Source organism: Melozone crissalis, unplaced genomic scaffold (assembly GCF_028551555.1).
Source record: "Melozone crissalis strain CALT ecotype California unplaced genomic scaffold, PUWL_Pcris_2 ptg000027l_1, whole genome shotgun sequence".
NCBI classification, from domain to species: domain Eukaryota; kingdom Metazoa; phylum Chordata; class Aves; order Passeriformes; family Passerellidae; genus Melozone; species Melozone crissalis.
In genome coordinates this window covers 588,049-599,656 of record NW_026535805.1, presented here as the reverse complement: position 1 = coordinate 599,656, position 11,608 = coordinate 588,049, and the positions used below count along the sequence as shown (strand labels likewise).

At 42.7% G+C, this 11,608-nt stretch overlaps 1 protein-coding gene across 2 annotated transcripts in view; it reads left to right on the top strand.

The window, feature by feature from the left end:
• The first annotated feature begins 10,970 nt into the window (after window positions 1-10,970).
• DISP1 (dispatched RND transporter family member 1) overlaps window positions 10,971-11,608 on the top strand; it is an 85,447-nt gene continuing 84,809 nt past the window's right edge. For both annotated transcript variants that reach the window (XM_054279022.1, XM_054279023.1), the window contains exon 1: window positions 10,971-11,076. The gene's annotated coding sequence lies outside the window, so the exon portion shown is untranslated. The remainder of the gene's footprint in view (window positions 11,077-11,608) is intronic.

The following is an 11,608-nucleotide window of genomic DNA, read 5'->3' as shown; positions in this document are numbered from 1 at the left end:
CAAGGTTTTTTTTTCCCTCTTGTGTTTTTGTTTGGTTGGTTTTTTTGTTTGTTTGGTTTTGGTTTTGGTTTGTTTTAATTTAGTTAAACTGCTTTTATATCAACCCACCAATGTTTTTACCTTTCTGATTCTGTCCCCCAGGGCTAGGAAGTGAGTGAGTGGCTATGTGGTGCTGAGATGCCAAGCAGGAATAAATCATGACAGTCCTCTGTAAAACCATAACAGCAGTGCCCTGTCCAAACAACATTTGAATGATGGGACACAAGCAGCATCTGCAGATCAGGACTGGGGCAGGAAACAGGAGCTTTAGCTGTGGATGTTTAGAAAAAAAATCACGACTATGACAAGAAATCTCCACACAGGAAAACATCAGTATTAAAAATGGAGACAGTCACAAATACAGGAATTGTGGTACTCACAAAGACTGCCAAGTGAGCCTTCCTCTAGCCACATTTAGTGACACAACTGAGGTTTGTCTGGAGAGCTGAGTCATGGAGTTGTGAATTTGTGGGATAAAACATGGAACTTTGCCATTTTTGTCTTGGTTGGTTTGGCAAACTGGCAAACAGGACACAGCTATGCATCTCCAAGACTTGGTTCTTACCAAACTCAGTGTATGGCTGTTGCATACACTAACTAGTCTATTGAAACCTGCCACCAATGGTAAGATTATTTAAAATGAAGAATATATTAGCTGAATCTGGCCAGTCTGAGGAGATCAATTAAAAGAGGCTACAGGTTTTCTTTACAAGGTAGTAGATCATATGGCAAGCTGAATGGTACAGAACTGTGTTTGGTGCAACTTCACATATTAACTTGTTTTTATGCTCAAAATTAAAGCTTTCTTCTTGTTTTCAGAGTTCACAGTTGGAGTCTGTATCTCTGGTTTGGGACAGTTTGAATTGCAACAAATTAATTCCTTAAGAAGTTAATGCTTTTTCTCCTTTTTAAAAAATTTTAATATGATTGATTAACTTACTTTAAGGATGGATTAACTGGAATGCAGTCACTACTCAAGCAACCAAGCTGGCACTTAGCTATTTTTTCTCCTTCTTTTAATACTTACGGGTGGTGTCTGAGGGATTATCACCAGGATTTAAAACCCTTGATGATTTGTAAAATTAACTATTTTCTTTTGTTCAAATGAAACAAACTCTGTCAATACAATTCAGACTACATTGCACAGTATCAGCCCATCAGCTTTTTCCAAAGGTTACATTTTACTGTACCCACAAAGGAGCTTTTGCATGCCTAGATGCAGCCTTTATGGATGAAAACAGCAGAAAACCATGGTTATCACACAGATAGACAGCAGTGTGTGGTATGTTAGGTATGGTATGAAGTTTGCAAACTTCACAGTTAGACCAGTATGGCAGAAGGCACTTGCAGAAAAATCAGAATAGGATGATTCTAATCAAGGGTGGATGAAGAAAGGTTGTCATTCTTGCCAGGTTTTTTAAATTTGAGCCATGTATCACCAGGTTTAGTCAGCCTGACTAAGGACTTTCTTGCTCCTGTATTTCAAACTGCAGAAACTTTTAAGTGTTAATGAATTGACCAGAAAAAGAATCCACATAAAGCTTAAAATCACATTACCTGAATTCCTGTGAAAAATACTGTAATACTTGGTAGCTCCTTAGGAATATAAGAGGCAATTAATGAACAGAGAAAGGAGAAAATGTTGAACTCAATGCCACACATTTAAATTCAAACCATTTGCTTTTGGCAACGCAGCTTTAAAAATTTCCATGCTGTAACTATTAATGGAAAAACCTTTCTGCTGGCAAGGCAGATAAAAAATCTCCCTGCAGCTTCCACAATCTCTTCTGTCTCCTGTGGAAAGAAAAAAATCTTCTAGAGAGAGTTTCAGGTAAATATGACAGTTACTGAGTGACATGTCTGAAATGAGCCATCAAGGACTATCACTGTGTTTCACCTCTTCCCCTCCATCATCTCAGAAAACATCCTGACCAAGTGCTCATGGGCAGCACAGCCTGTGGAGGTAATCAAGGACATCCACCTACTACAGGAATTCCAAGACACAAATAATTGTGTGCCCCTATGCTCGTTCAGTTGTGGAGAGTTCTGATTTACAATTTACACAGACTTGGCTCTTTCTACCCAATGGGTGCACTGTGCCTGTTTTTAATATCATCTGGAGATAACCACAACAGAAATAATAACTAAGTAAAAGGGGGTTTGGGTGCTTTAAAAAACAAACAAATTGCATTTGTGATAGGCCATGATATTGATATTCCATAGCTACAGCAATAACCTTCAGACTGCTCCTCACTGCCACACAGAGTTGGGATGTATGTGCAGGCAGGTTTCGAGGAAAAATAGTGCATTAGATTGAAACCTGCACTGGGGCTGCAGTTTTAAATGGTGCTATAGGAGGAAACCTTCCCTAGGATGTCATGTGCCCAGCTTTTCTTTTGGATAAGGTAAATAATGCATAGTTAGAGTGCAGGAACAATTGATTTTGCAAATTGTTAAATAAATACTAATAAAATGAGATAAATTTAACAGATTCTGGAATGCCAATGAAAAGTTTTGAAGCCAGTGCTGAGTATGCACAGAACTGCTGAGGTACCTGGCCTGAAAAAGCTCCTCCTGCATGTTGCAAAAAAGTATCTGCTTTCTTTACATCAACTCATTTGCATTAAAATCAGCCACAACTGATTTTAATGCAAATGAGTTGATATAAAGAAAGCAGATATTTTTCTTTTCTCTTCCTTCACAATTGTACTTTACTTATTTACAGTTAGTCCAGAACTCAGACCTAGAAGAGCATGAAAAATTTACCACTGACTGGAAAAAAAAATTGTTTAAATGGAACATTTGATTCTTCCTGGCCTGATTACAGGAATACAAATAAGAAATTATTCTGTGGCAATCAATGTGGCTGTAGGAAAGTAATTTCAATATAACCATGAAAATCTATCACCCTGTGAGATACAAGATTGCCATAAGTAAATGTTGGTCTATTCCCCTCATTTCCACTTTCCATGAACAACACTGGAATGTGAAGTTAAACCCAGTGTGTTCTAACCTTGCATTGCAAATAAGGCCTTCCTGGGGCTCCTGTACACTCTGCTGTCGGAGGCACCTGCCTAAGTGTGTGTTGGGGGAGAGGGACACAAAGCCATGAGATTTCTCAGTAGGATGGTGCTCAGGAAGAGGCAGGGGTGCCATTCCTCAGCAACAGCCATGGCAAAAAACTGGACATGGTGTGGAGAGAAAGCTAATGAGGACAACCACACTGGCTGAGCAGAGAAGAGCACTTGAGGGTCCTTGGACATACTACAAAGCGACATGGAACAGAAAATAGTTGAGCCTTTATGTGCACCTTTGCAATAGGTAATATCCCAAATTCAGCCTGATCCAAGAGTTAGGTGAAAGTTTTTTGATGGGTCACTAACTTCACGACACTGTACAGGATTAACGTTTTCTAACCATAAAGGACCTTTGGGAATGTAGATGACACAAAACTCTTGCCAAAACCTTTTTAATCTCTAAATCTTTTTCTTGTCACCAGTTCTCTGAAAGTCCCTAAAATGTGTGGTTCTCATGCAACACTCCTGGTTCTATTAGTGGTGTTTGCTGTTGAGATAATGTAAGGTAACTCCAATTATCCTTTACTTATTCCTGCCAGTAAGAAAACAACCTGCCCTGCTCTGTTACGCTGCTAGACTGGTTACTGATGGTTGCAACAATGGTGCTGTACAGGACGTTCAGATGATGCAAGATAAGTCCCAGGACTTCTTGAGGAAACACCTCATGGATGATCAGTTGAGTGAAATTTTGTAACTAAGGATGCATGGAATGTGTGGTAGAGTTTTTCTAGCAATAAAATTCTACAGAAAAGATGGGATTTTTTTTTCTTTTTAAATGTGAAGATAGCAGATTATGGACTTTGTAAATTTAAATTAAGTTTTCATTACCTATCAATGAAGGGGTCCCAAAAGTTGTGGAAACTTGAAACTGTCTGAATCTGTATTTGAAGTTCAAGTTAGCCAGTTTAACTTTAGAGAAGAATCACACATGGGCTCTTGCAGTTTAGGTGCAACAAACACAACTTCCCCGAAAGCTTGAAGTGTCGCCTTGTGCCAGTTTGTGCTTTAAAGTGAATGTCTGCTTTGGAAAAGTGATATCTAAAACTGGCAGTGTAGTTTTCCAAGTTTTAGGTGTGATACAACTGAATTTTAGAACAGGACCTCAGCTCTGGCAGCATAATCTGAGATCTTTCCCCTGAGCTTGATTCTTGTCCATAAAATTCTGATCTTATTTCTGTTTAACAAGACTTAAATTTGAACCTTTGATACATAAGCCTATTTAAAAGCAGGCTTGCTTAGTGGACAGAGTAACTTGAGAGGAAAAGGCTAGCACAGGAGTTCGGGCTCTTGAAACATGAGCCAGAGATGATTGCAGCTCACCCTCCCTGCTCTAATACAGCTTCTTGCAGCTCTTTGCTGCTAAAGCAAAACTGGTTCATTTCTAAAATGTAACAGTAGATTTGCTGATGGTGTTTCCACACTATTACCTTTCAAGATTTATTTTTACAGTGTTTTGTGGCTTCTGATACTGCAAATGTCTTGTCACTATTCACCATGTAAGCTACAGACATAAATCAGCCTTATGTGATGGAGTCTCAGTGCAAGGTAAGTGGAAGCACTGGGACAATTATAATTTTTTAAATGTTCCTAACAGAAGACACCTACATTAGTTACCCTTTATTTAGTAAATGTTTTGCTGGTTTATCTTCAGGAACATGGAGATAGTGGAGAAAGCTCTGACAGAAATGACATGGAGTTTTTGAGTGACAAAAGACACCTTGGGGTACAGAGTGTTGAAGAACAATAAAGAATACAATGTTTTTCTCACAACATGCTTTTGCAAATATGAGTGAAGTTTCAGAATATGACCCAGGAAGTGTCTCAACAACTAAACACTGATTGCTGCTGTTCCAATATATGTCTGATTAAAGTAAATTAATAGGCTAAGAGTGAATTCTTAGTCACTTGTGGCACAACACATCCCTCCCTTTGCCCAGCCAGCAAGATTTAATGTGAAGTACAGAAAAAACCATAATCATGGAAGAGAAAGGGAGTTTTGTGAGGAAGAACATGACAGTGGCATCTATGCTTTATTTAATCTAGAGGGATTGCTGGAGCTTGTCATCTGATTCCCATTAACTGAAGCTCTTGTTTTCTGATGCATGGGTCTTGGAGCTGTCATTAGCTGATGACTTCTGAACATGGGAAACTTCCTGCTTGGGCCATTACAAAGGAATTCAAAATCCTGATGTCCCTAAACCAGCCTGCCTCTTTCAGTCTGGGCAAATGTAGATTTTTTTTTTTTCCTCACTCCTCAGAGTAACCAAGTGGAAATAGACAGAGCTTTGGCTAACTGGAAACATGTAAAATTTACCTATATTAAGCAAAGCAAGTAGTTGAACATTAAAAATAGTGATTTTCTTAATTCTTACACTCCAGGTTCCATATTTTTGTTGCAGAATAAAGTGTTGGTTCAGTATTCATAAAGAAGGTTGATTTATTTTATAGATCAACTAATCTAATAAAAGAAGAATACTTTTATTCTAATTGATATGCTGCTGCAGTAATCTCCTATGAGATACTTAATATTGTCCTAAACTACTCTTGGTTACACATTTTTGTTTACTGGTATGCCTGAAGAAAGTGAGGGGAACCACTGGATCATTTAAAGTACTATGCAAGACAAGTTTTCTGGACATGTTTTGAAGGGATATTTAAATTATGCTTTTGCCAGACATTTTCATGGTAGTTGAGAAAAAGCATGCCCAAAATTTGGCATAGGCCTGTGTGGTTTCTGGCTAGCTAAACAGTATAAACAAAATTTTCCAGCCACTGGGCTGTCAGTTGAAAATGCAAATCAGTTGCCTCCCCTACTTTTTCCTTTTCCCTCCTTTTTTTTGAAAAGAAAATGTCAGTCTGAGTGTAATGGGATACGGCATGGGGATATTTAGAAGGGCAGTATATCCCCCAAAAAGCTGTTTTCTCTCTCAGCTAGGGAAAACCAAGACAGAAATACAATCACTGAAAGCAGACATTTCATTCATCCACATGCAAATCGCCACCCTAAGCCATGCTTCAGTCTAACAGGAAAGATTGGAAGTGACACAACCTCCAAAGCAAAACTGAGAGCTCAGTCTTTTTCTGCATAACATGTGCTGTGAGTGATTGAAAGTTGTTCGTTTTTCATCTCTCTCACCAACTAGCTGCTGAGTGTCTCATTTCCCTGGCGTTTCTGCTTTTTCCCAGTTTCAGAATTGGAGAGTTGAATTTGTCACTTTTTGGCTCCTACTGTATAAACCAGTGGTCAGACTCAATAAGTGCTCCAGCTAAGATAGCATACTTCACAGGCCTGGCTGATTGCTGGGTGAAATACCAAAACTGAAATTATTTCCATTATACAGAACCACTGTCTTATGATAATTCTGTTGCACATTAAGTCCCAGGATTTGCAAAGGAATTTCTGTGGTCAAAGCAGTGGAATTTATTCCCATTAGTTATTCTAGTTATTCTCTGTAGGGTTTCTTTTAAATTTTTTGGTAGTTTTTGGTGTTTTTTGTTTTTTATTTGTTTTTTTGTTGTTGTTGTTTTTGTTTTTTTCTTTTAATTTCACTTCTCTTTAGAATCATATGCCCACTGGAGAGAGAACTTTTACAGCTATGCTGTTCCTTGTTAATGTTCTGAATGACATCTTTCAGAGAGCTCTGATTTTTTGTTTCAGCTAAGGCTGCTAGCACTGTCTAGGGGAGGCTACTGTCCTGACTGTACATGATAAACCTTGGGAAAGAACAGCTATTTCCCTCATTAGTTTTGATATTTCACTGCAAGGCAGAAAATGCCCACACTGCCTCTTTGCTCACAGAGCTGTGTTTGTCTTTATCTTGATTTCATAGGTAAGCAAAGGATAACAGAGGAGGCCTGTGGTGATCAATTTCTGTCTGGGTCATATCCACCCTGTCCAAGCTTTTGGCAGACTTGGGCAGTCTTCTGCAGTTTAAGAATTGACAGATTGTCTCTGGCTACTGCTGAGAGGCAGATATTTTCTAGTTGTTGACAAAAAAGAAAGAAAAAGAAATTCTGGATCCCAGGCTATGTCCTTGCTAACCATTTAAAATGCTTTTTCTGGAGAATACCCAGTGCTCATCAAACTGGATATTTGATGTGCAATAATCAAAGTGCTCAAACTTGCAACAAGGGGCTCTAACGTAGCATTCCAACAAGCTGCAATAAATGCTTTGACAAAAACCACACACTCTCTGAAATGAAATCTTATTTACTGTGGTGATATTAAAGTGCTAAACAAACAGACAAACTCAGGAGGGCTGCTAGGATGTGGGTGAATAAATAAGCTTTGATGCTAATGTCAGTCAACGCTAATTTCTATCCTTTGAAGAAAGTGTGATAAACACAGCTGTCAGAATTGTGATCTGAAATTGCTCTAATTAAATTAGATTTTTACTAGAATGAAAGCAGCACCTTTTTTTGTTTCTTCTTTAGCTGAACCAATTCAGAAAATAGTGACTTTCCAGTTCTTTCATGGCCAGGAAGGAAAGGTAAGATTTGTTACATATAAACAAGGATCTGAATATGTACAATTGTATAGAATTCCATATTCATGTTCCTTTTGTTGTATTTGCTACCCACAATTAGCATCTTAATTTAGAATCTGAGATCTTCAAGGGGGAATTATCTGTACTGGCCATTAAGTGATTTCTCTGCAGTATTACGGGGAGGTGACATAACTCTGTCACGTGCATCTCTCAAGTATATGTGTTACAGTAAAAGACAAACAAGGGTGTTTTAAGGTTAGGAACTATTTCACTGGTGATGAGAATAATAACTAGCCATCACTGTAAAGAAAGGCATGAAGGGATAAAATACATAAACCTGAAGTTAGATGATCTCTGGATAACCTTTCATCTTTTGTCTCTTCCTCGAAAATCACCTTGTTTCTTTTTGTAGATGGATAGAAAGACCTGTCACTCCAAGCCTTGCAAATTTACTTTGTAAATGAAATTGCCATTTGGCTTAGATCTGGGGGGCCACTCCTTTTCAGTAGAGCTGAAAATGAAGGTGATAAATTATTTCAGTGCTTTTTTTTTTAATGAGACCACTATTTTCCAAAGCAGTCTAATTAATTACAGAGAACAGCATAGCCAAAAATAAATAACTGATATAACTACATATGTTTGATTTGTGAGTGCTATTGATTTTAATTTAATTAATGTGAAAGAGAGCTATGTCAGAATTTAGTGCCATAAAAGAATAATATGAATTTGTACACTGCTAGATTTATATAGAGAAATATTATATTAATATACCTTCTACTGGTGCTATCTATCAATGCATTAATTATAGCAAATCGATCTGATGAGAAATTCGATTAATTACACCATCTCTTCCATGAGTCGGCACTAGATGGCAGTAAAAGATAGGAGCTAGGGTGTGGAAATTTTCTTGATGTTCGTGCACTTCAGTGGAGGATCACTACATTAATATCCTGTAATCTATTCTGTGGGGGGGGAAGGAAGGAAGAGTCATAGGAATTACAGAAGCTTTATTGCATGACTCAGTTGTTTCCTGAGTCTATGGAAGAAATTGGTACAATTAGAGGCAAAGTGGCAGAACATGATATTCAGTGACCAGGGCTGACAGCCAAGTCCTTTGCAGATGGGAGAAATGTAACTTTCTCTCTCTCTCTTGGTCATGTTGCTTCACAGAAAAATATCCTCCAGAATTCATATGCTCCCTCCATGTCACCACAGCGCTCCTTGAGTGCAGTTCTAGTCCCAAACTTGACGGTGTTAAAAACATCAGTTTTAACAACATTTTACACTCTGATTCTGACCCATCTGACCAAAGGCAAACGCTTGGGCTGGTGAAGGAGACACAGCAATGGTGTTCAGGAGGAGGCCTGGGTCAGAACTGGAGATTATAATGAGGCCTCAATAAAAACCACTCCAAATGAACCCCAGGAGGAGAATTAGCAGGGAAGGAGGGGATTGGAGTCTGACTCAGGCTGCAGACTCTGGCTCTCAAATCACTAGCAGCCTGACCTGGGTATTTCACATGCTTCAGAAGGGTTTTTGGAGAGCCAGTTACCCTCAGGACACGATGAAAGTGAAACAGCTCATCATGTGCAAGGGATCACTGCAGATTATCCCATGTGTTACTACGGTTTTTAAAATTACAAAGACATACTTTTATTCCAACTACAAAAGGAAGCGCTAAAAGGTTAGGAAACTCTGCATATGTGTTTTAGCCCATTCTGTGCACTAAATAAGAAAGACGCTTTGGGACAGAAAAGTATGCAACCACGCAATTAAAAATTGAGGCCTATGCACAAATTGGCACAACTCGTCTGGAGCAAGCTTTTCCTAGGAATTCAGCACCAGGTTTATCCGTATAGATACTATTGTTTGTGCAATTTTATGTGCAATATTGACATGTTTTTACACATTTAGAGTGTTATGAGTAAAAAGTTGTTAATATTTTTAAAAGTTGCAAAGTTCACAAGTTAAACCAATTGCTGCCAAGTTGGAGTTCTAACTATTTATTGTTAATAATTTCATGTTGTAATCTCCTGTTAACAGTTTCCTTTTGATTACCAGTAGTGCCCCGAGCCGGCCTGCCGCTGCCTGCCTGCCCGGGAGCGGCGGCGCCCCGGCCCCACCTTTCGGCGCGGGCCCGCCCGTGCTGGGAGTAGCCCGGGGGTGCCGCGGGAGCGGCGGGGCGCCCGTCCCTCGGCGCGGGTCCCGGCCGTGCCGGGGGAGCCCCGTGCGTGGTGCCCCAGGGGTGCGGACCCTCCCCGGGAGCGGCGGGGCGCCCCCCGCTCAAGCGCGGGTCCCAGCCGCGCCGGGGAAGCCCCGCGGGGGTGCCCCAGGGGTGTCCCGGGAGCGGGGACCCGTCCCGGGAGCGGCGGGGCGCCCCCCTGCCTCGACGCGGGTCCCGGCCGCGCTGGGGGGGCCCCGCAAAGACCGGTCCAGGTCGCCGTGTTCCGCAGGGGCAGCTGCTGGCCGACGCCCTTAGCCGGGCGTCGCCCTGCTGCTTCCTGGAAGATGGCATCCAGACGGTGAATAGGAGGGGGCATCGAGTCGGCATGCAAATGACATCGGATCCAGCATGAACGGGAGAAACCCCTCAGCAAACGTAGCCAAAGCCCCATAAAAACAACGAGCAAACACAAAATTGACTAACAAAAGTGATGTCTCGACGTGAGGAACAGAACCTAGTATCCGCTAAGACCCTTTTTTACCCCTCACCCTAACTACAGATGTCGCCTAGACAGAGGACTCCTAATGTCGAACCATACGCAGGGGATCTCCTGTGAGTTCGTGAGGACGTAAGCCCCAGCTCCACACACAGACCAGCGGACAAAGCTGCACTCTTCCTCGTCCTCCGAGTCACTTTTGGGAGCAGCGGCGGCACAAGCGAGGACCCGTCTGTTCTCCCCGCTCGAGCTGATCCTTTGTAATAAAAGCAGCATTAACAAGGATAGCCCGTGCCTATTTTAAAGAGTGGTCCATCGCATGGACTCTGATCACTGCCTGGGATGAAACTGTCTAGGGGTCGCTGTGGCCCTTGTGGTGTAATCGCCTAAGAGTAAAGGGGAATCCTTTAAACCCCAGACACGACTTTCCGACAGTTTCGATACGTTATTAAAAGTGCGTCTATTAGGCTGTGGTTCTTTGGGGAGATTTGGACATGTTCCATTCATCTCAGCCACTACCCCAGGAGCCGGGCAGGCTGCTAGAGGCGGAGCGGGTCTTCACGCCACGCTCAAGATGGCGGCCCGCGGGAGCCGGGCCGGGCGCCACGCTCAAGATGGCGGCGCCGGCCGCCCCACCTTCCCGCTCCGCCGGCTGTGACTTCCGGAGGGAGCGGGAGAGGGCGTCCGTCCCATGGTAACTGCGCCACGGTGGGGACGCTGCGGCCGCTTTTCGCTTCCTGCCGCCGTCCGGCCCGCTAAGACAGGCAGCCGCCGCCTCCGGGGTCGCGCTGCCGGCAGCCGCTAAGTCGCGAGGTGAGAGGAGCCCGCCAGGGCGGGCGGGCCGACCCCGCGGGGCGGTCTTTCCGCGCCGCCGAGGTACCAGGTCGGGCCGGCGGCGCCGGGGGAGGCGGTGGCGGTGGTCGTGGCCGTGGCGGCCGCGGCCGCCCTGTGCTCGTGTAGCGGGGGAGGAAGCCCCGGTCCAGGGGCAGCGCCCCGGGGAGCCGCGCCCGCGGGACAGTGGCGGCCCCGCCGCGGATAGAGCCCTGTTGGGGGCGGCGGTGCCCTTGTGTCGGCTGAGCCCTACCTTAAAATATCTTGTAAAAATGAGTTAATTCTTCACCTTCACTTCTGAATATTTTGTATTTATTTTACTGGGACCTGGGGCCTTTTTTTTTCTCCTTTATTTAAAGGTGTTCAAGCACCTAACTTTTTTCGTTCGCTACGGGCTGAGATGTGATCAGCCTTTCGCGTGCTCCTGTCCTGCCCTTTGTTCAGACACAAGGTGCTTGTAGTTGCCTATTTTATTTGTTAGGAGCAAAGACGCCTTAAGAGCAGGTATACAGGC